Source organism: Thalia democratica, chromosome 3, assembly GCF_965202585.1.
Source record: "Thalia democratica chromosome 3, ktThaDemo2.hap1.1, whole genome shotgun sequence".
NCBI classification, from domain to species: domain Eukaryota; kingdom Metazoa; phylum Chordata; class Thaliacea; order Salpida; family Salpidae; genus Thalia; species Thalia democratica.
The window spans coordinates 95,433,492-95,458,204 of NC_139167.1; positions in this window are offsets into that span (position 1 = coordinate 95,433,492).

Here is a 24,713-nt window from a genome sequence, read left to right on the forward strand (position 1 = left end):
TGTAATTTTTATTAAGTAACTAAAGTAAGAGAAGCCATTCTAAAAAAAATTCTAATTCTTATTGTCGTAAAAAAAAAATCATTTAAAGATATTATTATTTAAAAAACACTTTTTTTTTCATGGTAAATAAACGATAAGTATTATTACTATATTAAAGAATTAAAAAAAGTTATATTAATACACATGTAACATATATATATATAGAATATTGTTATTGTGGTTTTAGAAGACAAAACAACTGTACATTATCTACTACGTTTTAAACAAAATGACAATGTGAATTAACTTTGATTACCTAAATATTAAAATTAGTAAATAATTGGTTTTACCAAAAATAATACTACTTTTTGCAAGTTAATTGTTTAAAATATAACATATATAAAACTTTTTAAAACCATTTCATTAAAGTCGGAAAATGATTTTTTTTTATTAAATTAAAACTTATTTGTATGTATTTAGTGTAGTTTAGTTTTAGCGTATTGAGATAGTTAATTTAAAAATTCTAATAATTGAAAATTGTTTAAAAAAAATGTTTATAAATTAATAAACAACAGTTTGTAAATAAATCTATTAGGACAAAACAAAACTTTGTTTATTTTCTCGAAAATGCAAACTTCTTTCAAAAATCTCAGTGACGTCACAAGCTTTAAACCACAAAGTTTAGTGTTTATAAAGGTTTATATATTAAAATTAATTTTAATTATATAATGCCTTCACATAGCAAATTTTTTTTTTGTAATTTTTAAAACCGCTACAGAGTGGTATTAGACTAAGATCTCGTACAATTGATTTGTATAAAGCTGAGTTCATTAAGTATGTAAATAGTATCTAGATTAGTATTTACTAAATTATCTAAAAAAAAATTTCACATTTTACATTGCTATAAACAAATGTTTAGGACATTAGTTACATAGGTGAGGTTCGGTAAGATATGTAATAAAAAAAAGTAACACTATTCTAACACGGACAAAGCAAGTAAAACAAAAACCTTTTTCTTAAGAAAAGTTAGAACATCAAGTATTTTATTTAGTTTTTGTTGTTTGTCAAACTAATCTCAAAATGCTAAGATACGCGTTTGACGTGTGTAATCCTGACACTGCGTACCTTATCGATTTCCCTACTATAGTACTACAAACACTTTGTTTAATTTAAAGTAATAATGTTTTTTTGAATAAGTAAATTGCGTAAACAAATTAAAGTTATATAAAAAATTAATAGTAAGTTTTCTCAGTCTTAAAAAAAAACTAGTTAAAATATACGGAAACATATATTAAAGTTATGTAATACATTTAAAAAGCAGTTATTTACATTTGTAAAACTTATACAACAAACTTTATTTTTAATCCTTGCCTTTTTAAAAACAAAAATTTAGAAGCCACATCCTTTGTTGTTAAAATTAAAAAAGATTTCATATTAATAGTTAGTTATTTTTTAGTTATTATAGTTATTTTAGTCCTAAATTTTCATAAAAACAATAATTAAATAAAAGCTAAAGTAGAAAATGAGAGTTTTATTAAGAGGTAGAAAAATACTCGTTAATTTTTATTAAAATTTTAGAAAACTTTTAGAAATATATTATATAGTTGCTATACTTTAAGTTTATTAAGTAACACATACAAAGAATATGACTTAATACTTAGAAGACAATAAACCATAAAAACAAAGGGTTAGTAATCTTGAAGCTTTTGTTTATAAAATAAAAACTAAAACAAATAGACAAATGGCATCTTGTACAATTGATTTGTATAAAGCTGAGTTTGTTATTAAGTTTGTAAATAGTATCTAGATTAGTATTGACAAAATGCTTAAAATAACTTTTAAAATTTTTTATTGCTTTAAACAAATGTTTAGGACATAAGTTACATAGGTGAGGTTCGATTTTGAAAACATATGCGGAAAATTTAAATTCAACTTAGATTTATGACATAAATAAAATTTTAGAAAAAATAATTTATGAAGTTTGATAAAGAATAAAGTTACATCAAATTCATTACCTTAATGTTGAATTTAATAATTTTACTAAATGTGTTACCTTAGTATGAACTTTTACTTTAACAATTTAAAATAGATTTTTTTTTATAGAACAGTGCACTTTATTTGAAGTCCGCAGTAAGATTCTAAAGAAATCAAATAATAACAAAGATATGTAATAAAAAAAAATTAAATAAAAAATAACATTATTCTAACACGGACAACGCAAGTACAACAAAAAATTATTTTCTCAAAGAAAAGTTAGAACAGCAAGTATTTTGTTTAGTTTGGTTTTTTGTCCAACTAATCTCAAAAAGCTAAAATTATACCACAGACTTTAAAGCAGTTAAAAAATTTAAAAAAGTATATGTTATTTAAAGACATATAAAAATTAATTCGTAACATACAAAACTGAATTTTAGAAGTATCAAACTAGTCTAAAAAAGCTAAGATACGCGTTTAACGTGTGTAATCCTGAACCTTTTTACCTTATCGGTTTCCCTACTATAGTACTACAAACACTAGGTTTAATTTAAAATAATAATGTTTTTTAAATAACTATGTTGTATATACAATTTAAAAAATTAATAAAAATTTTCATGCAATTTTTTTTTAATGAGAATAAATTAAAAAATAAGATTTATATGTTAAGTCATAGTAGATTTAAAACGTAAAAATTGACGTTTGTAAAACGTATATTAGCAAAATTATTTTTATAGCTATTTCGCTTTTTAAGAATTTAAATTTAGAATCCACATTCTTTGTGGTTAACATCAAAAAATATTTCATTTTATAACGAACGCGTTTACGTGTGTAAGCCTGACCCTCCATAACTGATTGGTTTCCTTACTATAGTACCACAAACAGTAGATTTATTTAAAAAAAAGCATTTTTTTATAACTAATTATGTTGTATATACAATTTAAAGTTATATAATAAAATAGTTGAAAATTTTATCGCTAAGAAAAAATAAGTTAAAATAAGGAAACATATATTAGAGTTATATAACATGTTTAAAACGCAATTATTTACCTTTTTAAAATTTATACGTCAAACTCTATTTTTGATCTTTACCTTTTTAAAAATAAAAATTCAGAAGCCACATCCTTTGTGATTTAGAAAAAATTCTTAAAAGTTAGTTATTTTTTAGTTATTATAGTTATTAGAGTTATTTTTATAAACATATATTAGAGTTATATAACATGTTTAAAACGCAATTATTTACCTTTTTAAAACTTATACGTCAAACTCTATTTTTGATCTTTACCTTTTTAAAAATAAAAATTCAGAAGCCACATCCTTTGTGATTTAGAAAAAATTCTTAAAAGTTAGTTATTTTTTAGTTATTATAGTTATTTTAGTACTAAATTTTCAAATATCTTAAAATAGTATAAAACATTAATTTAATAAAAGCTAAAGTAGAAAATGAGAGTTATATTAAGAGGTAGAAAAATACTCGTTTATTTGTTTTAAAATTTTAGAAAAATTTTAGAAATATATTATATAGTTATTATACTTAAAATTTATTAAGTAACACATGCAAAGAATATGACTTAATATTTAGAAGACAAAAAACATAGAAACAAAGGGTTAGTAATCTTAGAGCTTTTGTTTATATAATGAAAACTAAAATAATAATATTTTAGTTGGTTTTTTAACCACTCCGAAGGGGTATAGATTATAATTCATGTAAAAGTTGTTGTGTTTAAGTTAAGCTAGTAATATTAAAGATTAAAATAGTTTTACATATAACACTGACTAACTACTATTTTTGTAACTAAAACTTGAAGTTACAAGCTTTTAACCAAGTTAAAGCCTCTTAGTTATGTAAAGTTCTTTTAGAGTGTATTATTTTCGTACGTTTAAAACCGATGCAAAGTGGTAAAGAAAAATCTATTTTGAAACGGAATATTAAAAGCTGAGGTTTGATTTTTTAGTTCATTTACAAGTTCGTTTGTCAATATTAATATATAAAGAAATCTTTTTTACTTTACTTGATAATAGTATTATAACGCTAAAACACCTATCATGTAAAAGCATAACATATATGTTAGAAAAAAATTATATCTTCTAGCAAAACAATTTTGTTTTCTATTAAAAAAATAAAATATAACTTTAAATGATAAATGTTTATTAAGTAAAATAGTTACAAGTGATTGTATTTGATATATAAAATGTAAAAAAATAAGAGTTATTGACATATTGATCTTTTAAAATATCGATCAAAACGATTTGTTATTGACAACCCTCTTTATTTTTTTAGAAATGATATTTTATTGTTATATTATAGTTTTATTTATAATGAATACGTTAAAAATAGCTTTAAATATTATGCTACTATGCTATTATTTTACTTGATGTGATTTACTAGTATAAAAACAAAATGCATTAAATTTACAAATAATTTTTAAGTTAACATAAATTATTTGTTTTTGATGCAAGTAGATTGGTAATTGAATTCTATTATAACGTTATTTTGTTCTAAAACTTGAAAGTCTCAAATAAGTTTATTTTTAGCCCCTCAATGTTTGCATATTTGAATTTTTATGCGATGAAAATTATTTCACGTTTCTGTTGCAAATAAAAATGCGCAGTTTAGTAACATGGTGACGTAATCACATTTTCCCGCAAACATTAGAATATATCAACTGCATCTAAACAAAATCTTTTTTCAATTAATAAATCGTTGTTTGCAACTTTTGAAAGAATTTCTTAATTTTGAAAACCATTGCAAAATGGTTAATAGCAACATTAAATTGTAAAACAATTTTTTACGCGTTACTTTCAAAAATAAGAAAGGTCAAAGGGAGCTATCATTAAAAATAAAACACTTAGAACAGAAGGTTGCAACAGTTTATATAAATTTTTTAATAGTCATTAGTTTTATTTAAAAAGAGTACTCAATTAACTGATATAAGTAGAGCTTATTTAAATTAAGATATAATGTCATTTTATTAAATTATTTTTTATTTTCGTCAGAACAAAAAATTGCTAAAAAATTAAAACTTATTATTTTCTAATCAGTTAATAAATATATGATTTATTAATTATATATGAGCATTAAATTTAGTCTTTCAGTTATTTTTTGTTGTTTTTTGACTCCTATTAAATGAAGTTTAAATATTTGCTAAAGTTGTATTGAAAACTAAACAACCAAAGTGTTCAATAAAAATACAAAAAATTACGTTAAAAACAACAATAAATTTATTTCGTACTCTTTAACACCATTTATAAAAATAATTTCTCTAAAAAAATTATTAAAAGCGTAAAGCTTTATTCTGTTGAAACTTTAATTATAGAAACAATGATCGAAACCTTTTAAAAGTTATTATTTCACTTGTATTTAAAGTTTTAAAGATGGAACATACTTAAAAATAATGAGCTAAAGTAATTATTAGCCCCTCAACGTTTGCATCTTTGAACTTTTAAACCGAAAAATTTTTATGTTTTTGTTGTAATTTAAATAAATTTGTTCTTTATTATTTTATTATTATATGGTGACGTAATCGTTATTTCCCGTAAACATTAGAAGACTTTGACTTTATATAAACAACAAACAGTTAAACTAAATATATATTTCTTACTTATTGATTTTGAAAACCATCGAAAAATGGTTAATAGCGACAAGCTTCTCAGTAGTAAAACAAAATTCAAATATGGTTTTGTAAAATAAGAAAGTTTACAGCTAGTATTAAAAATTTAATAGTAAAAGAATAAAGTCTCGAAAATTTTTCAAGCATGTTTTTTACAAATATAAGCATATTATTAAAGTTTTGTACTAATATATTATACTATTAATATTATTATTACTCTAATTATTAAATTATCTTTCAGTTATATTTATTGTTTGATCTTATTTACAAACATCATTTTTAGTTCTTTTTATGTATGTTATAAACAAAACATTTCAGTTTTTCTATTTTAAATAAAAATTACTAGCTATATAATAGACATGCAACTTTTATTTAATCTTAAGTGAAAGTTCTAAAATGCAATATTAAAGGTCTAATAATTGTTTACGCAAGTTAATACTGTTTTTATATATAAATACAATAATTAAATTTGTTGAGATTTATCTCATAACTTATATCTTTTATTTATTATTTGATAAAATGTTTTTACTTGCAATTTATAACAAAATAAGTTTAATAGCTTAGTGACGTCACCAAATCTTACCGCAAAGGTAAGAATACGCCAAAAAAAGTAATTATTTAATATAAATTTGTATATTATTAGACTTAATTTTTATAACTAAGTTACCCGTGGTAAATGTTTAAGTGCATAAACTTCACTGGTAGAATTAACAATTAAATCAAAAAACATATAAGTTTACAGCAGGTACTAAGAATAAAACAGTACAAAGACTTGTAGTTTAAATCCTTTTAAACAACAGTTTTTAAAATGAAATGTTTAATTAAATTATTTTGAGTTAAATTGTACAGCAAAAATGGTTTTAATGTTACATTAATGTTAAGTTAGATTCTTAAGTCGTATTTTTTACAAAGTATAGTGTTTTTTTTTTATAACAAATACAAACAAAATAAAAAAATTCTAAAAGTACTGCAACTTAAACAACTAGCGTTTAAACTTAAGTATATACTAAGTTTATTGATGTTTTTTTATATTTTTTTTAATATTTATGTAAAATTTTTTAGAGGACAATTTTGATAAATTCTAGATTACATATAAAGTATCAAAACGATAGCTTGCATTTTATCTTTATTTATCTTATTTATTATATCAGGCCACACGTAAAGTTATGTTAAATTTTTATTAAAGCATTATTTTCCGGGATTTTGAATTAAGATAAACCATACCTAAAGCTACAAAATAATAGCATTAGTTTTTGTTTGTTAGTGTTTTTATATTGAATGATTTTTGTTATAAACTGTTGTTTACAAATTCTACTTTTAGTATATTTTCAAAACAAAAAACTGTGGTTTTTTATCTTTAAACCATAAAAATTAAAATAGCATAAACCTATTTTATAATTTGTTTTTAATGTAATAATTGTATTACGGTTTTTATTTTTGAAATACCATGCAAAATTGAATTGAATAGATTTATAGTATTAACCACAATTTTTGTGGCTTACAAATTAAACTGTCTTCAACAAATCACATTCAATGTAGGTTTTGTATTTAATAAGCTTAACAAACGCTAACAATAGCGAGTTTATTCTGAATACGTCATTAAATAGTTGTTAAAAACAGTTCAAAAGATAAAACACAGTTAATTGTAGCTGTTTTTTTTTCGACTTTACTAGTACAAAATAAACAAATAATATCTTTTTATTAACTAAATTTTGAATCTCTTTTTATGTTTACACTTTTATGTTCAGGCACGACGTATGTTCATTGAACCTTATTTCATTTAAAAATATAAATAGTTATTTAAGCTTTTTTTTTACCTTTTATTAAACATTTGAAAGCCTAATTTCTACTTTTAATAATAGTGTTATATATACTTTTTGTACAGTTTAAGAAAAAAAATCAAGAAAATTTAAGTTTCAAAACAGTTTTAAAAGCTTTTATGTTTGTTTTACAAGTTTTTAGTTCTTACTTTGAAAATTCAAGCACAATACGGTTTTAATGTTTATTTTATTAAAATTAAGTTTATATTTATTCTATTTGAACAATTGTGATCTAACTTTTTACAATAGAGTATTTTTTTGTCTCTCTCTCTTAAAACATCAAGTATTCGTTTAAAATCAAGTACTTCTATTGTACATCTCATCATAACATAATAATAACATAAATTATTATATTAAATTGAAATTCAATGTGATTTAATGGTAAAGACTTCAGTATTGTTCAAAAATTAAGTTATGAACTTCAGACAAACTCTGCTTTCTAGCGTTTTTATTTTAATTTTCTTTGCGGAAAAGTTAAATGTAATATAAATTATTTCCGATCAAGATTAAATGTTACTGGTATATTTGTTAGTAAAAAAAAAGTAAGTATAAAATATTTATTTAAACACAAAAACAGCAAACAAAAAAGTAATAAAAAAGAAATTATGTTAATACTGTAAAATACTTCATTGGTAATGATGTTAAAAGTTTTTAGAAGAAAAGAGTATTCGTTACTATTTCCTTTAATATTAAAACAAAAAATTCTAAATGTTAGTAAACTAGATATTTTTTTATAAAAATATAAATGCTAAATATTGTTTAACTTTACCATTCAAATTTTTAGTTTAATGGTTCAAATTTCCATTTTCAAAACTCCAACACTACTTCTACTTCTTAAATCAAATTTGCAGAAATTTGAATCACGTAATAGATAAGTAAAAGAAAGCTATAAAAATTATTTAGTTGGTGTTATTAAATAAAAGTACAAATGTTTTAAACAGTTTTTATAGCGGTAATAGGAGTTTGCACACTAAGCTAGAATAAAAAATTTCTTTACACTAAAAACTCAAACTTTTCACAAAAATTACAAAAATTTTTTTATGACCATGCACGTCTAATATTTATAATACTTATTTAAAGTTTAGTTACGTCATAAATCACAGTCCTAAAAGCTTATAATTTTTTAAACAAATTAAATAATACTTCTTTAAATTATAAAAATATTTAAAAAGAGTTAATTGATTTTTTTGACACAAAGCTTATAAACAAATGTTAAACTTATGAAGTTAAAATATTTCATAATGATTATGCGTTGAAAAGTTAAAACTATTTAAAAACATCACTATTAAATTAATAACAAATTTTAGCTAAATTTATTTTTATAAATATTAATCTTGGAAGAGAGGATTTCTGTTCGTAAACCTTTTTTTTTAAATTATGAATATAATACAAAACGTTTGTGTTCGAAACTCCAACTCATTTAATAAAAACAAAGAACTTAATACGTTCTTTATTTACAGTTCTAAATATTTAGTACACTACTATGCAATTAATTTTTATATTGATATTATTGAACTATATAAAGAAAAATACATTTAATTTCGAATTAAATTTCTTCATTAACATAAAGTACCTTTATTAAGAACAACCAAATTCGTACCTAAATTATATTACAATGCTTACTCACTTTAAAATTTGAAAAAAGTAAATAATTACTAACAATAAGTTTCTTTTTAACCTCTTATTTTAAAATTAATATAATAAAAGTTTAATTGTTTATATTGAACGATAGAAGTTAGTTCTACTATTAGCCCCTAAACATTTGAATCATTGATTTTTATGCGACATAAATTTCTTATGTCTTTGTCGCAATTTCAATAAAAATGTGTTTTAGTATCGTGCTGACGTCATCACAATTACCGCGAATATTAGAACGTATTGACTGTATATAAATTAATAAATAATTATTAATAAATCTTCTTTGGATTTAAAAAAAATAGTGCTTTAATTTTGAAAACCATTGTAAAATGGTTAATTTACTCATATTCATATTCTTAATTAAAATAATAAAAGTGCATAACTTATGGTTTCAAAAACTACAACTATATTATTGATAATTTAATAATAAAAATCAACAATTTTAATATTTAAACTGTTTTCTTAAATCTTATTGCCATTAAGAGCTTTGACTTGAACCTATTTTAAAGTATTAAAAGTTACTGTTTGTTTAGTCTGTATATACAACTGCAAGTAATCACTTCATTTTTTGTGTTTGTAAAAGATACACTAGCTTAACCATAATATTACTTTGACTAAATAGAAAATTATTTCAATTTTTTGAAGTAAGTTAAAGTTATGTTAAGTGTTTAAGTTATGTTTTGAAATTTTTTAAGTTAAAACAACCTGTCTTGAGATGCTAATTTTCGTATTTATATTTAGTAGTATCTTTAAATAATTTAGGTTAAAAATAAACAGTTCATAGTTTAGTTATTTTACTTAAACAATCTTTTTTATTATAGTTTTAAATATTCTAAAGTTTTAAAATTTCGAGTTCATAAAAACATAGTATTTTTAAATATGAATGAAAAAAAAAAAAACTGTGTATAAATACTTTATTACTAACCGTATTATCGTGATTGTTTTTTATAGAATATAGGAATAACTGAAAAAGTTTTACTTTTTTCTTAGCAAGATAAAATTATAAACGTTTAAATAATATTGTGCTTAATTTATTAAACTAATAGTTTTATTGTAGTTTTTAAGATTAATTATTAGGTACTAAGTTTCATTAAAATGCCTTGATAAAATTATGATATTTTACCATGTCTAGATAGTTTATAAATTTTGTATTTATTTACCTTCTAAGAAAAGGTTTTCATTAAGTTTTACTACTTTCAAAAACTTTCAAATAGAACTTTTATAGCAACTTATGTTAAACTAAAACTCATAATTATAAAAAAGTCTAATTAGCTTGGTGTTGTCATCTTTTAAATTTCCAAACGCTAGCACCCAGAACTTGCTTATATTTGAATTGAAAACTAATGCTGCGGCAGTAAAAAAAAAAGTTCAAAAAGTTTCTTAATTTTTATAGCCACTTGGATAGCGGTAAATAACATATAAAATATCGTATAACTTATTAAATTCTAGTAACTTTTTCTGTACTTCAACATTGTTTTATTTTTAATGCCAAGACTTTTAAAGAATCAAAAGTTTGTATTCAAAAATTCGAATTAAAAACTATAATTTTTTTAGCAGTAAAATATAAAGTTGGTACAATACACATATTATAAAAATAAGTTTTTTTAAAATGTTTTAATGTAAAATTTTTTTTATTGATACTAAAAATAACATTAACAAACCTAACACAACTAAAAAAATAACTTAAGTTCTAAAATACCAATAATAATAAAAATAAACTATAATAAAACCAACATGCCAATTTTAATAATCTTTGAATAAGTAGATAGTTGATAAAAATTAAGTTTTGTTAAATAATTTCCAATGTAGTTATGTCTGGTTTAATGTTAAAAGTTTGAAAATTTTAATAATGTTTGCTGCAACTTGCATAAATGCAGCTTAATTACTTCGTGACGTCATCTTTAATTCCAAGGTTTTCATGCAATATCACCGAGTAAACTGCTTTTTTTCGGTGTCTAAACCTTAAATTTGGATATTACTTTAAGGTTGTTAGCTGTCACAAAAACATTAATTAGTCAATTAATGTCATTGTAAATATAATAGTACAGATTATGTACTTAAAAAAAACTATTCATTTTTAAAACTAGTATTAATATATTTACAATCTTTTTGTTTATCTTTTACAACTAAGAATTAAAAATTGAATTTTGATAACCACTGCAAAACAATTAAAAGTCATAAACAATACCAATCAGCGGTGGAAAACTTCAAACTACACAGAAATGTGGAAGTTTAATGCGAGATGCATTAGAAGTTAGAAGGTGCAAAATGTGCTAAGTTAAAAACTTCCTTACTTCTTGTATACAAATAAAACCTATAACCAAAAACTAATAAAACTAATAAACTTGATAAAAGTTGACAACTATTCAAACTCAATTAATTAAAACTATATTAATTCGTGTATTACAAGTGACTTATATTTTTAAGATCTTTATATTTATATTGCAATCAAAACCAAGTTGACATATCATAGATAACATTAATCTTCAAAATCATTTATGCGTGAAAAATTTTGATGGTGAAATATTTTAATTCAACTTGTTAAACAAAACAAAGTTATTTTATGTACAAATATTTAAAATATAATGCATACGTGAACTTTTAAATAAAGTATTTACATTTCTAGCTTATTTTTAAAAGTCATTATTTATTATATCGTTAGTGTAGTTTAGCTTTAGTCATTATACCTTAATAAGTTTGTTTTGTAAATAGTATATTACAAAGTTATGAGTTATTAGAACTAACACAGTTTAAAAATTTTAATGAAAGAATTAATAACAACTGCATTCTGTCAAAAATCTTACAAAACTTGCATTAAGCTATTCATAGAAATTTTAAAGTTTTTTGTCGCAATTTATATTAAAGTTAATATTGTAGGTTGGTGACGACACTAAAAATACAGCAAGTCTAAGATAACTGTATTTTAAAATACGCTTTTTTCAAGTGAAAAAATTGACAAAAGTATGAGTAGTATCTATTTTAAAAGTTCTAAAAAGATCAAAAAAAAAGTTTAAATCAGTTTAAGTAATTGATTTCAAATATCTGCACGAAAGTTTGTTTTCTTTTTAAATTAACAATTGTCATTATCTAAAAATCACAAAGTTTAGCATTTACGATAAATAAAATTTATTATCAGTTATAAAAAGTAAAAACGAAATTATTCTGATTTGTTGTATATAATCATTTGTAATTTAACATGTTGTTGAAATTTGAAAGTAAACCTGACTAAGTTGTAAACATAAAACATTTATATTAAAAAAAAAGTGTTTCCACAAAGAGTATTTATAAATCTTCATTATAGTGACTTAGTTTAAAATTCTACATATAAAACGCAAAAAAGAACTATAAGCAAGGAATAATTTTTTATATTTCACAACTGATTTTTTTTTATAATTTAATCTACTAAATAGTGTCTGTATGTTTTAACTTTAATACATTTTCTAAGACAATTTTCAAGACTATTTAATTCTTCAATTTTTATATGGCTTGTTTATTTTTGCTTTAAAGGAGTTACTTTTGCTGAAAAAGAGTTTTTAAAATGTGAAATTTGCTATAAAAGCGTAACTGATGGCAACACGATTTTTGTTTTCAACGTCGAAAGTTCACTCGTTTGTTAGTACAATTTTTAATGTAAGGTGTATGAAACTACAAAAAAATATTGTAACTATCATGTTTTTCCTTTCATAATTCCTTGCATTGTCATTGTTTTAGATAGTATTTAGAGCTAGATACAGTCGAATGCACGAGCCAGACAACAAACGGCCATATTCGTACATTGACCAAATGTTTCAAACTAAATAATGATGCAACGAAACATTAAAACATGACGTGCAGATTTCATGAGTAGTAGTTAGCTCTGTGTGCAGCTGAAAGCAACATCTTCTCTTGAACTTAATTTGTGAATGTTAACTGTAAGTATTGTTTTGTTTTAAAGTCAATATTTCAACTGGTGTTTAAATGTTTAAGTACTTAAGCCAAATTTACATGCTTTATAGTTTATTATATGTTTTACAGCTTATTGCTGATTAAAAAGTTTTACTTAGTTTTTAGTTTACTGTTTTAAGTCTTTTAAAATAAATTTAAATAGCTATCAGATTATATTGGAAAAGTGTTTATAAAAGTAGTTTATAATTTTGTATATGCTAGTATTTCTTGTAACTTTTTATTAAGAAGATTCATCAATTAAAATTGTCTTGTCTGGTTTATACAAAGAAGCCTGGAGTAGGATTAAGTATTTTATAGGAAGAATCTACTGATGATTTTCAAGTTAGCAGTTATAAGTAGTTTATAGTTATTGTGTCCAACGTAGAAAAATCTAATGATAAGTTGCCTGCAGCGGGTCCAGGCAATATTAATAAATAAGCTGGTTTCTTAAATCCCAGTATCGTTACATGATTTGATTGTAACCTATATTTAAAAATAGGATACTTTACTGTTTGCTTAAATCTGTTTATAAAATAGAAAATATATGTTAAAACATATACTGTTTGTAACATTTAATTACAATTTAAACTTAAAAAGTATTTTTAACTCTAAATAATTTTACAAAAAGTTTATGAAAATTATTATTTAAATTGACTGTATTCATTTGTATGTATTTTAATATTGTATTAATTGTAGGGTTATCAAAAAATTTAGAACCTAATAACTACTTTTAGATTACATTAATTATTGTAAAATAGTTTCTATTCTCTAAAAACTTATATTAATTATACAAATACACTTTTGTACCCTTTTAAAACTTTTGTAGGGTTTAATTTTATATCAGAGCTTCAAATACATTTTTGTTTGTAATGACGCCTTAAGTAAAAATTTTTTGTTATACAAGTTACACATGATAAAAACTTACATCAATTATATTGTGTTTTTTGCTTTTTTTATTTTAATTCATGTATAGTAACTTAAATAATCGATTTGAGTTTTACAAAATTTTTATGTTCATAAAATATGTATTAAAATTTTGCTATCACATTAAACAATCTTTAGAAAGTTAAGTTTTTTGCTGTATTTTATACAAAATTACTTAAAACTGCAAAAACAAAATCGATAACTAAAATTGCAAATTTTTTAAATTATAAAATTTTTGAAATAAAACTTATATAATAATATAAATAAATAAAGTGCGAAATATATTAAAAAGTGTTAGTGACGTAAACATTTCATACTAGAAAACGCTTTTTCTAGAGAATAAAAAAAAAACTCTCTTATTTTGTTAACAAAGTTCTAAATATCATTGCAAAAATGGTTAATTTATTGTACATAATTTAAAAATAATTTAATTTAAATTCCTCTACATCAAAAAAATGTGAAACTTTACATTATAATATTTAACTAGTATTTTACTGTTAAAAATTAAGTTTAATTTAAAGCGATTTAAGGTAAACAACTTTCTTATTTTACTATAACTAAATACGATTTCTGTTACTCAATTGAATTCGTCGTATTTGCATTAAAGTTTAGTTTAGTTGGGTTGATTGATATTTTCACATTATTGCCTTTAGACTTAATTAACTTTTTCAATTTCTCGCTGATAGTTCTGCTAATATTCAACTCTGATACACGTTAGTTGCATTTTAAACGTCGTAGTAAATAAAGTGGTGAAAAAAAAGTTTTAAGTAGTATAAAGAGTACTAGATTAAATTGTGTTTTTATCAAAAAAATCTAGGTGTCAGCTATTGTTGTATTGGAAAACAGAAAATCCAGTCAAACCATTTTTAAATACATACTTTCTAAGGTGAGCTTGATTTAACCTTATAAATGTCCCTACTACAGTCATAAACACAATATAATTTATTTAAAAACTTAAAGTTTTTATACAAAACTAACTTCTTTCAGTTATTAAAAAATTGAGGCTAGGTTATTTTTAAATTTATTGGTTACTTAGTTTCCAATAAAATAATTTTAAAATGCGGAACAAAAATTCACGTGACGTCATAGCTTTAGTTTGTAAATACTAACATCTGTAAAATTTATATAATGAACTTTAAATTTTGTTTAATATACTAAGATAATAATAATTTAGTTTAAAAACCACAAGACTCATGGTTAACATTCAAAAATTATCTATAAAAAATGTTTAAGTTTTATTTCAAGAATATCTTCTTAATTAACAAATTCTGGACTTCTGATTTGACATACTTAAAAAAGAAAATTTAGCAAACGTTGTTTTGTTTTAAACGAAAATTATAAGAAAACTAACTTTTTTTACTTTACCACTACTGAACATTTTAAAAAGTTTTTATCCGAATTTTTTTTAAACTTTTTAATTTGTATGTATGAATAATAATTTTTGGAAAATAAATTTAAGATTTAACTAAACTGTTATTATTTACTTCTTTTTTTTTAATTTCAAAGAAAGTTTATTTATTTGTTAAAAACATATGAAAGAAAGTTATAAAACTTTAATAAAATTAAATGCATGTACATCTGTTATGATATACTTAAATAATAAAACTAAGTTGTCAATTGCTATTAAGTTTTTATATAGTTTTCCCAAAGCCAATACTGTACTCTAAAAATCTTTAATTTTTTTTACCAAACTACTCAATATTTTTATACATATTGAACTCTTCATATAAGTTTATTCTTTTTTTTTTGTTTGATATATAAATATATATATATATACAAATATTATTTGATTATACATATAAACACTAAAAGTAAAGCATGTATCACGTGCTATGTTTAAGTATTAACAATATTTAACTTAAATTTCATTAAAGTTTTTTAAATATCCTGTTTAAAGTTTTATTACAAATAGTAAAAGAAATAAAATTAAAAAACTTCGATGTTTCATTTTTAATCGAACGTAAAGATTATTTCTTAACAAAATGCAAAAAAAAATTTGCAAAAAATGTTGCAAAATGCAACTTTAATGGTTTAAAAAAATTAACGCAAGCTTTGGTTGAATATTTAAATAAAATTTATTTTAATCATTTTAAGCTTTGTTGACCTATATTAAGGTATTTAACACTATAGGTATTTAACACAAAACAATTTATCCAAAAAACAAAATAAACTGGAAAGTTTTTTATTCGCATACAATCTTCACTACTAGCTGTAAGTACTAAATTGACAATAAAAGATTATCAAAACAACTGTCAAAGAAATCTAACGTAGCAATAAAGTTTCGAGGTATTCCTCAATTTGTAATTTTTATCGTAATCTTATGAATTAAAATTTGGTAAACGTTTACAAAAATAAATGTTTGACTTTTTAGAGTGGTCGCAATATTTCTAGTTTTCTTATATTCCTCAGCTTAAACTTTAAAATATAAACTAGTCTTATTCATTATATTAAAGCTTTGATTTAATGATATTAAAAAACCAAATTAACTGAAGTTAAATATATATAATAATATAATACATTACATACTGCATTCTTTTCTTTTGATTTTAAACAGGTTTTTAATTTTATAATTTTAAAAATAAGTTCTCGTTTAAAATTTTTGCACAGTAAACTATAGTTATTTTTAAAATTTTTTAATTAAATTAAACTTAACTCGCGAGTTTTGAACTACCTTTTCAGTATTTTATATTTGTGAAACATATGGTCATAAATAGTTAAATGAATTTAATCAAGTAAAATAGTTTGCATACACATCAATAAATAATATTAAGTTAGTACCATAAATAAACAAAGGTTTTAAGGAAACATAACCAAAGTGTTGAGTATGAATTTATTCATAAAATCAGTTTTGTTTCTTAATGTTTGATAAATGCTAGTGTTTGTGAATTAAATATTGCTAGGTATGCAACTCAGTAAACTTTTATTATTGTTAAAATATATAGCTTTAGCTGACATTTTTTTATTTAAATTTTGTTTTTTATAGATTTAGTATTGTCAGAGTTACAACCTAAAACATTACAATAAAAAGTTTGATCTAGTTTACTAATGACAAAAATTAGTTTAAAAAGTGTTCAACGCTTCGTAGTAATGTTGTTAATATTTTTCAGAACAAAAGAGTAAGCGTTTTTTATTCTTTTAATCTTTAAAGAAAATTGTTATTAGTGGTAGTAAACAGATATTTTTCATAAAAACGTAAATTATAATTTTGCTTTACTTTACCATTCATGTTTTCATTATGATGTTTCAAATTTTCATTTTAACGTTTCTAACAGTACTTCTATTTCTTGAATAAAATTTGTAAAAATGTTCACTAACCTGATGACTAAGTAAGACAAAGCTATTAAAATAATTTAGTTGGTGCTGTTTTATAAAAGTTTACATTGTTTAAATAGCTTTCATAGCGGTAATAGAAATTTGAACAATAAGCTAAAAAAAAATACTGTGCACTATAAATTCAAATTTTTCACGAGCATTTATTATTGTTATTATCATGAACAGCATATATTTATTGTATTCATTTATAGCTTAGTTACGTCAATTAATCAAAGTCTTGAAAAACTTTACTTATATAAACAAACAAAACAAGATTTTTTTTTTATATTTTAAAACGAGTTAATTTCTTTATAATATATACCGAGCTATTAAACGAATGTTAAACTTATGAAGTTTAAAAGTTTTAAAATTATTATTCGTTGAAAAATAGTAACTGGTTAAAAACATCACTATTGAATTATTAACAAATCTTAGCTAAATCCATTTTTAATAAGTATTTTGAAAACAGTATTCATCTTCTTAGATCTCCTTTTTAACTTATAAAAGCAATAAAAAACTTTGTTTTCAAAGTTCAAACACACTTAATTAAAACATAAAAATTTATACTATCTTTATTAACAATTTTAAATATTAAGTACACTACTGTGCGATTAATTTTTAAGTTGATATTATTAACTAGGGAACGGGTCTAAATTGCACAAAGACAAAACTACTCGAGGTTACTAAATTGCACGAGGGGACTAAATTGCACAAGAAAAAACCTGCACTATTATACAAAAATGCCCGCAGTCAAATTTGCACGAATTAAATTTTTGAAGATTGTTCTTAATTTTAAGTTTACTTTTATCACTAAACCAGTTAATTTTTAATTTTATTCTCGTTACTCTAAATTTTTTCCAATTTTAAGTTTTAAGGAAAGACCTTATTTTTATTGTTTATTCACGAAAATTGTTTCTACAAACTGATTAAAATAGTTTACGTATCTAAAAGTAATTATTAGATTACACAGTTAAGGATGTAGCCTTATTTTAAACAGTTTTTTAATTTCCCATGATGTTGAAGAATTTCAAAACGACATTTAAAAATACGAAACGCATTTAAAAAAATCATTTAAATTATAATACTTACAATTCTTTTTTAAAAGATAGTTATAATGTAATTTTTGTAAGACAAGTAATTAAAATAAGAGTAGGCCATTCTAAAAAAAGTTTCTAGTTTTAAATGTCATAAAAAAAAATTGATATAAAGATGTTAATAATATTGAAAACAAGACATAGTATATTTTAAAGGTTATTAAACGACAATTATTATTACTATATTAAAGAATAAAAAGAAGTTATAATAATATTAATGTGACATATATATATATATATATATATATATATATATATATATAGAACATAGTTATTCTATTTTTAGAAGACAGAACAACTGTACATTATCTACTACATTTGAAAAAAGATGACAATTTGAATTAATTCTGACTACCTAAATATTAAAATAAGTAAAAAGTCGGTTTTACAAATTATTTATTTTAAATATAACACATATGAAACTTTTTAAAACCATTCCACTAAAATCTCAAAATAATATTTTCTTCTTAAAATTAAAATTTATTTGTATGTTTTAAGTTTAGTTTAGTTTTAGCCAGCGTAATGAGTTTGTTTTGTAATATAAAACTTATAACAATTGAAAGTTGTTTTAAAAAATTGTTTGAAAATAGATAAACAACAACTTGTAACTAAATATATTAGGACAAAACATAACTTTGTTCATTTTCTTGAAAAATGCTTCACTTATTTTAAATAAAACTTCTTTCGAGTATCTAAGTGACGTCACAAGCTTTAAACCACAAAGTCTAGTGTTTGTAAAAGTTTATATATTAAAACTAATTTTGAATTCATAATGCCTTCACATAGCAAATTTTTTTCTTGTAACTTTTAAAACCGCTGCAGAGTGGTATTAGACTAAGATCTTGCACAATTGATTTGTTGAAGCTGAGGTTATTAAGTTTGTAAACATTAGTATTAGATGTTTTTAACAAACTAGATTAGTATTGACTAAACGCTTTAAAAAAAAATTTTTGACATTTTCTATTGCTATAAAAGCATAAGTTACATAGGTGAGGTTCGGTTTTAAAAACATATGCGGAAAATTTAAATTCAACTTAGAATTATGACATAAATAAAATTTTAGAAAAAATAATTTATGAAGTTTGATATAGAATAAAGTTACATCAAATTCATTAACTTAATGTTTACTTTAGTAATTTTACTAAAGGTATTACCTTAGTAAGAACTTTGACTTTAACAACTCAAAATAGATTTTTTTATTAGAACAGTGCACTTTATTTAAAGTCCGCAGTAAGATTCTAAAGTAGTCAAATAAAAACAAAGATATGTAATAAAAAAAAGTAAATAAAAACTAACATTATTCTAACACGGACAACGCAAGTACAACAAAAACTTATTTTCTCAAAGAAAAGTTAGAACAGCAAGTATTTTATTTAGTTTTTGTTGTTTGTCAAACTAATCTCAAAATGCTAAGATACGCGTTTGACGTGTGTAATCCTGACACTGCGTACCTTATCGATTTCCTTACTATAGTACTACAAACACTAGGTTTAATTAAAAAGTAAACGTAAACAATTTAAAGTTACGCAAATATTGTTAAGTAAATGTTTGAAGTACGCAGTAAGATTCTAAATAAATCAAAAATATCAAAGATATGTAATAAAAAAGTAAATAAAAAGTAACATTATTCTAACACGGACAACGCAAGTACAACAAAAGCATATTTTCTCAAAAAAAGGTAGAACAGCAAATATTTTGTTTAGTTTGGTTTTTTGTCAAACTAATCTCAAAAAGTTAAGCGTTTCACGTGTGTAATCTTGACCCTGCGTACCTTATTGATATTTCTACTACAGTACCACAAACACTATGTTTAATTTAAAGTAATAATGTTTTTTAAATAACTAAATTGCTTAAATAATTTAAAGTTATATAAAAATTGGGTGTAAGTTTTTCGCTAGTCAGTCTTACAAAAAAAACTAGTTAAAGTATAAGGAAATTATATATTTAAGTTATGTAATATATTTAAAAGGCAATTATTTACGTTTTTAAAATTTATACAATAAACTTTATTTTTAATCTTTGCATTTTAAAAAATAAAAATTTAGAAGCCACACCCTTTGTGGTTAAAATTAGAAAAAACTTCTTTAAAATTAGTTATCTTAAAGTATTGTAATTATTTTAGTCCTAAATTTTTAACTATCTTAAAATAGTATAAAAACAATAATTAAATAAAAGCTAAAGTAGAAAATGGGAGTTTTATTAAGAGGTAGAAAAAAAAAACTCGTTAATTTGTATTTAAGTTTTAGAATTTTTTTAGAAATATATTATATAGTTATTATACTTAAAGTTTATTAAGTAACACATACAAAGAATATGACTTAATACTTAGAAGAAAAAAAAAACATAAAAACAAAAGATTAGTAATCTTAGAGCTTTTGTTTATATAATAAAAACTAAAACAAATATCTAGTTTGTTTTTTAACCACTGCAAAGTGGTATAGATTATAATTCATGTAAAAATGGTTTTGTTTGAGTTAAGCTAGTAATATTAAAAATTAAAACAGTTTTAAATACAGCACTGACTAACTACTATTTTTATAACTAAAATCTTAAAGTCTCAAGCTTTTAATCAAGTTAAAACCTTTTAGTTATGTAAATTTATTTTAGAGTGTGTTATTTTTGTACGTTTAAAACCAATGGAAAGTGGTAAAGAAAGATCTATTTTGAAACGAAATGTTTAAAGCTGAGATTTGATGTTTAAGATCATTAACAAGTTCATTTTATAATATTAATATATAACTAAGTCTTTTTTACCACATTTCTTAATAGTATTAAAACACTTAAACACTTATTATGTAACAGCATAACAAGTATGTTGGAAAAAAAAAGTTAAATGTACTAGCTAAACCATTTTATTTTCTAATAAAGATCTAAAATATGACTTTAAATGATAAATGTTTATTAAGTAAAAGCATTTTTTAAAACTTGAAACTTTTAAGTAATTAATAATAATTAAGTTTATTTTTAGCCCCTCAATGTTTGCATATTTGAATTTTTATGCGACGAAAATTATTTCATGTAGCAAATAAAAATGCGCAGTTTAGTAACATATTATAACAAGAATAAAAAAGTTAGTATTTTGTTTTATGATGAAGAGTTTCTTGATGATTTTCTTAAATTTGAATATTATATGACAACTAGTTTATACCACGTAAACTTGTAAAACGCAAGAAAGTTTACAACAAGCGGTAAATATAACAGCTTAAAATTACTAAAATGACAAAAATTCAGACAATTTTTAGTAGTTTTCATACAAGTGTAAAATCATGCTTTAAAATGGAGTATTTTTATAAATAAATTTACAGTGGTTGTTGTAAAAAAATATACTCTTAATTAATTAATAATAATTAAGTTCGTTTTTATCCCCTCAATGTTTGCATATTTGAATTTTTATGCGATGAAAATTATTTCACGTTTCTGTTGCAAATGAATATACGGAGTTTAGTAACATGGTGACGTAATCACATTTTCCCGCAAACATTAGAATGTATTGACTGTATTTAAACAAAATCATTTTCAAGTTAATAAATCTTTGTTCGCCACTTTTCAACAAATTTCTTAATTTTGAAAACCATTGCAAAATGGTTAATAGCAACATTAATTTGTAAAACAATTTTTTACGCGTGACTTTGAAAAATAAGAAAGGTCACAGGGAGTTATCATTTAGTATTAAAGATAAGATTTAAAAGTTGCGACTTTTTTTATAATTTTTTCATACATAATTGTCTTATCTAAAAAGAATTGCTTAATCCATTTATATAAGAAGAGCTTATTTAATCAAGACGCAAAAACTACAAAGAAAAATTCGGTAGCAAAAATAAAAATGTGAGCTCTACAAGTATAATAAAATATTATACATAAAAAATAATTCAATTGTACTTAAAAATATCTTTTTTTTTCACCGAAACTTGGTTATGAATTAAATATTTGTTTTGCATATTACTATTGCTTATATTTTTTTATAAATAAAAGTATCTCATTAAGTTTTCTTTTAAAACATGTTACCATTTTAATTACTACACTTGTATTAGTTATATTTATTATTTTATTTATAGTATAGTTTTTAATTTGTTCTTTTAATAAGTGTTAAAATACATTCTATATGTAAACTTTAAATAAAAAATTAATAGATGTAATTTTTATGGAAGTTTATAAGGCGTTTGTTATATAACAATAAAAAACAACTTAATTAAGAATGTCTTATAACTTGTAACATTTATTAAATATTTAAAAAACTATTTCAATTTTATTGTCGCAATTTACAGCTAGAGTAATTTTAGTAGTTTAGTGATATCATTCTTTAACATCGGAAAAGTAAGTATACATAAAACTGCTATTAAATCTAAATATTTACAATTATTTTATCAAATTTTTTATTTTTTTATTTCAAAATACTTGAATTACATCTTAAAAGCCACTGCAGATGTGCTTAATAATTTTTACATAGCATTTTCAGGTGGTATTAACCTATAAAATAAAATTGTGAGAAGCATAAATTGTATACAGAAAGCATTAAAAGTTAAATAGTAGAATAATTGCTAAATTATAAATGGTTAAATATTAAATTAACCAACTTAACACATGTTACAAGTGTGTTTTGATTTTAATTTCTGTTATTGTAAATACTGTTCATTTTATATTGCAAATTATTTTTTTTCATTTACCAAACAATATATAGCAGTTAAGTCTTTTCGTAATTCTTTATTACTTGTGAATTTGATAAATATTTTATTAGAAGTTTTAGTTAATTGTCGCAATCTACAGCTAAATATTTTAGCAACTTAAAGGTCTTTATCGTTGATGGTTTTAAATTAGAAGTTAAATATTAAACCAAATTCTAATCACTTATGTTAAAAAAACATGAGCAAAATTTTGAGTCGAGAAACATTTATATCTAAAAAAATCAGCAAAAAAGGTTTCAACAAGCATCAAAAGTAAAACATGTGATAAAATTAATAAATAGAAAAAGATTAATTAAAACTTCAAAAACTATTTGCTTTTTATTAAATACATAACCAGTACAAACACTTTCTAAAGTTTTTGTGACATTTTATTACGTATTTATCTGCTTTCCATCAGAAACTTACAGAAAACAGAACATAAAATTTGAAATAGATTTTTCACTAAAAATAAAAAGTTAAAATTAACGAAGTATTAAGCCGAGTAAATATTAAGTAAACTAATGAATACTATTAAAGTAAACAAAATTGATAATCTAGATATATAAATATGCTTTATTATCAAATTCTTTTTGCTTGCACAGATCTGGTTGGTTTAAAAATTTATAGATAGCCTTTTACTTAACGATATAAAAAACGCTATTACAATGTTTAATTATTCTAAATCTAGATATCTCATGTTGCCTAGTACAATCTCTAATGTTTATAAAATTTTCTGCAATTAAGGACCTTTTTTCTCCGTTTTTGGTTGCCGTGGTCTTAATTTTAGGTTCTTCTTCTATTCATTTAACACAAAGACAGGAAAGTGATCCTTATCCTGGTTTATAGATGCTTCAAAGTTTGTCTGGAGTCCCTTCTTTAGTATTTAACTTTTGTTTATGTATCGTATCAGATCCTTCAACTGCACTTTTAATAACGGTTTTGAGATAAATATAGTTCTTGGACTAACTTAATTATATGTTTTTTTTAATGTTTCACTCTATTCTCAAACACACGTGAATATTTCCTTAAACATAAAAGTTTTAAAACTACTTGGAACCTCTCCGTTCCGTATATCTTAGGTCTTTTTAGATTATTGTCATGACACTTTACAACCCTCTTATTGAAATCTAGTGGGTATCAATTTTTTTGATACTATACAAACCTAGTGAACAATATCTTTTGTTCTTTGCACCTCAGAATGAAGGAGCTCTTTAGAAAAAATCTTGTAGGCTCTGTGGTGTAGTGTTTTTATTAAGATTACTTTTAGTTTCTTACTACAAAAAGATTAATAGTGTAAATTCTACCCTGTAAAAGTTCTTTTTCTTATAGACACTTGTTAAAAAGTTTTTTTTTTTGTTTTCAATATATCAAAAATGGCAGATAGTTGTTCTCTTCCAATTTTGCAGTTAAAGAAATCTTTTTATGTGAAGAACTTAGTTTTTTAAATACAGCTCCGTTTTCATTTACTGAATGGATATTACTAAACAATTGTCATGGTACCTGTTTAAGTTTAGAAATATGTAATACTGAAATAAGAAAAAAAGTTAAAATAAACTTTCAGTTATCAAAATGTCAACTGTTAACAGTAAGTCATAATAAAGCATGGTTTTATGTTTTTTTAAGCTAAAACAAACATTTACAATGGTAAAAAATTTTTAGTCTAAATTTTATTATTTATATAAAACCGTATTTTACAAACATACAAGTTAAAATATACAACTGTTAATTTATCTTTTAAATATAAATTTTGCAATTTTTTACCTGTAAAAACAATTC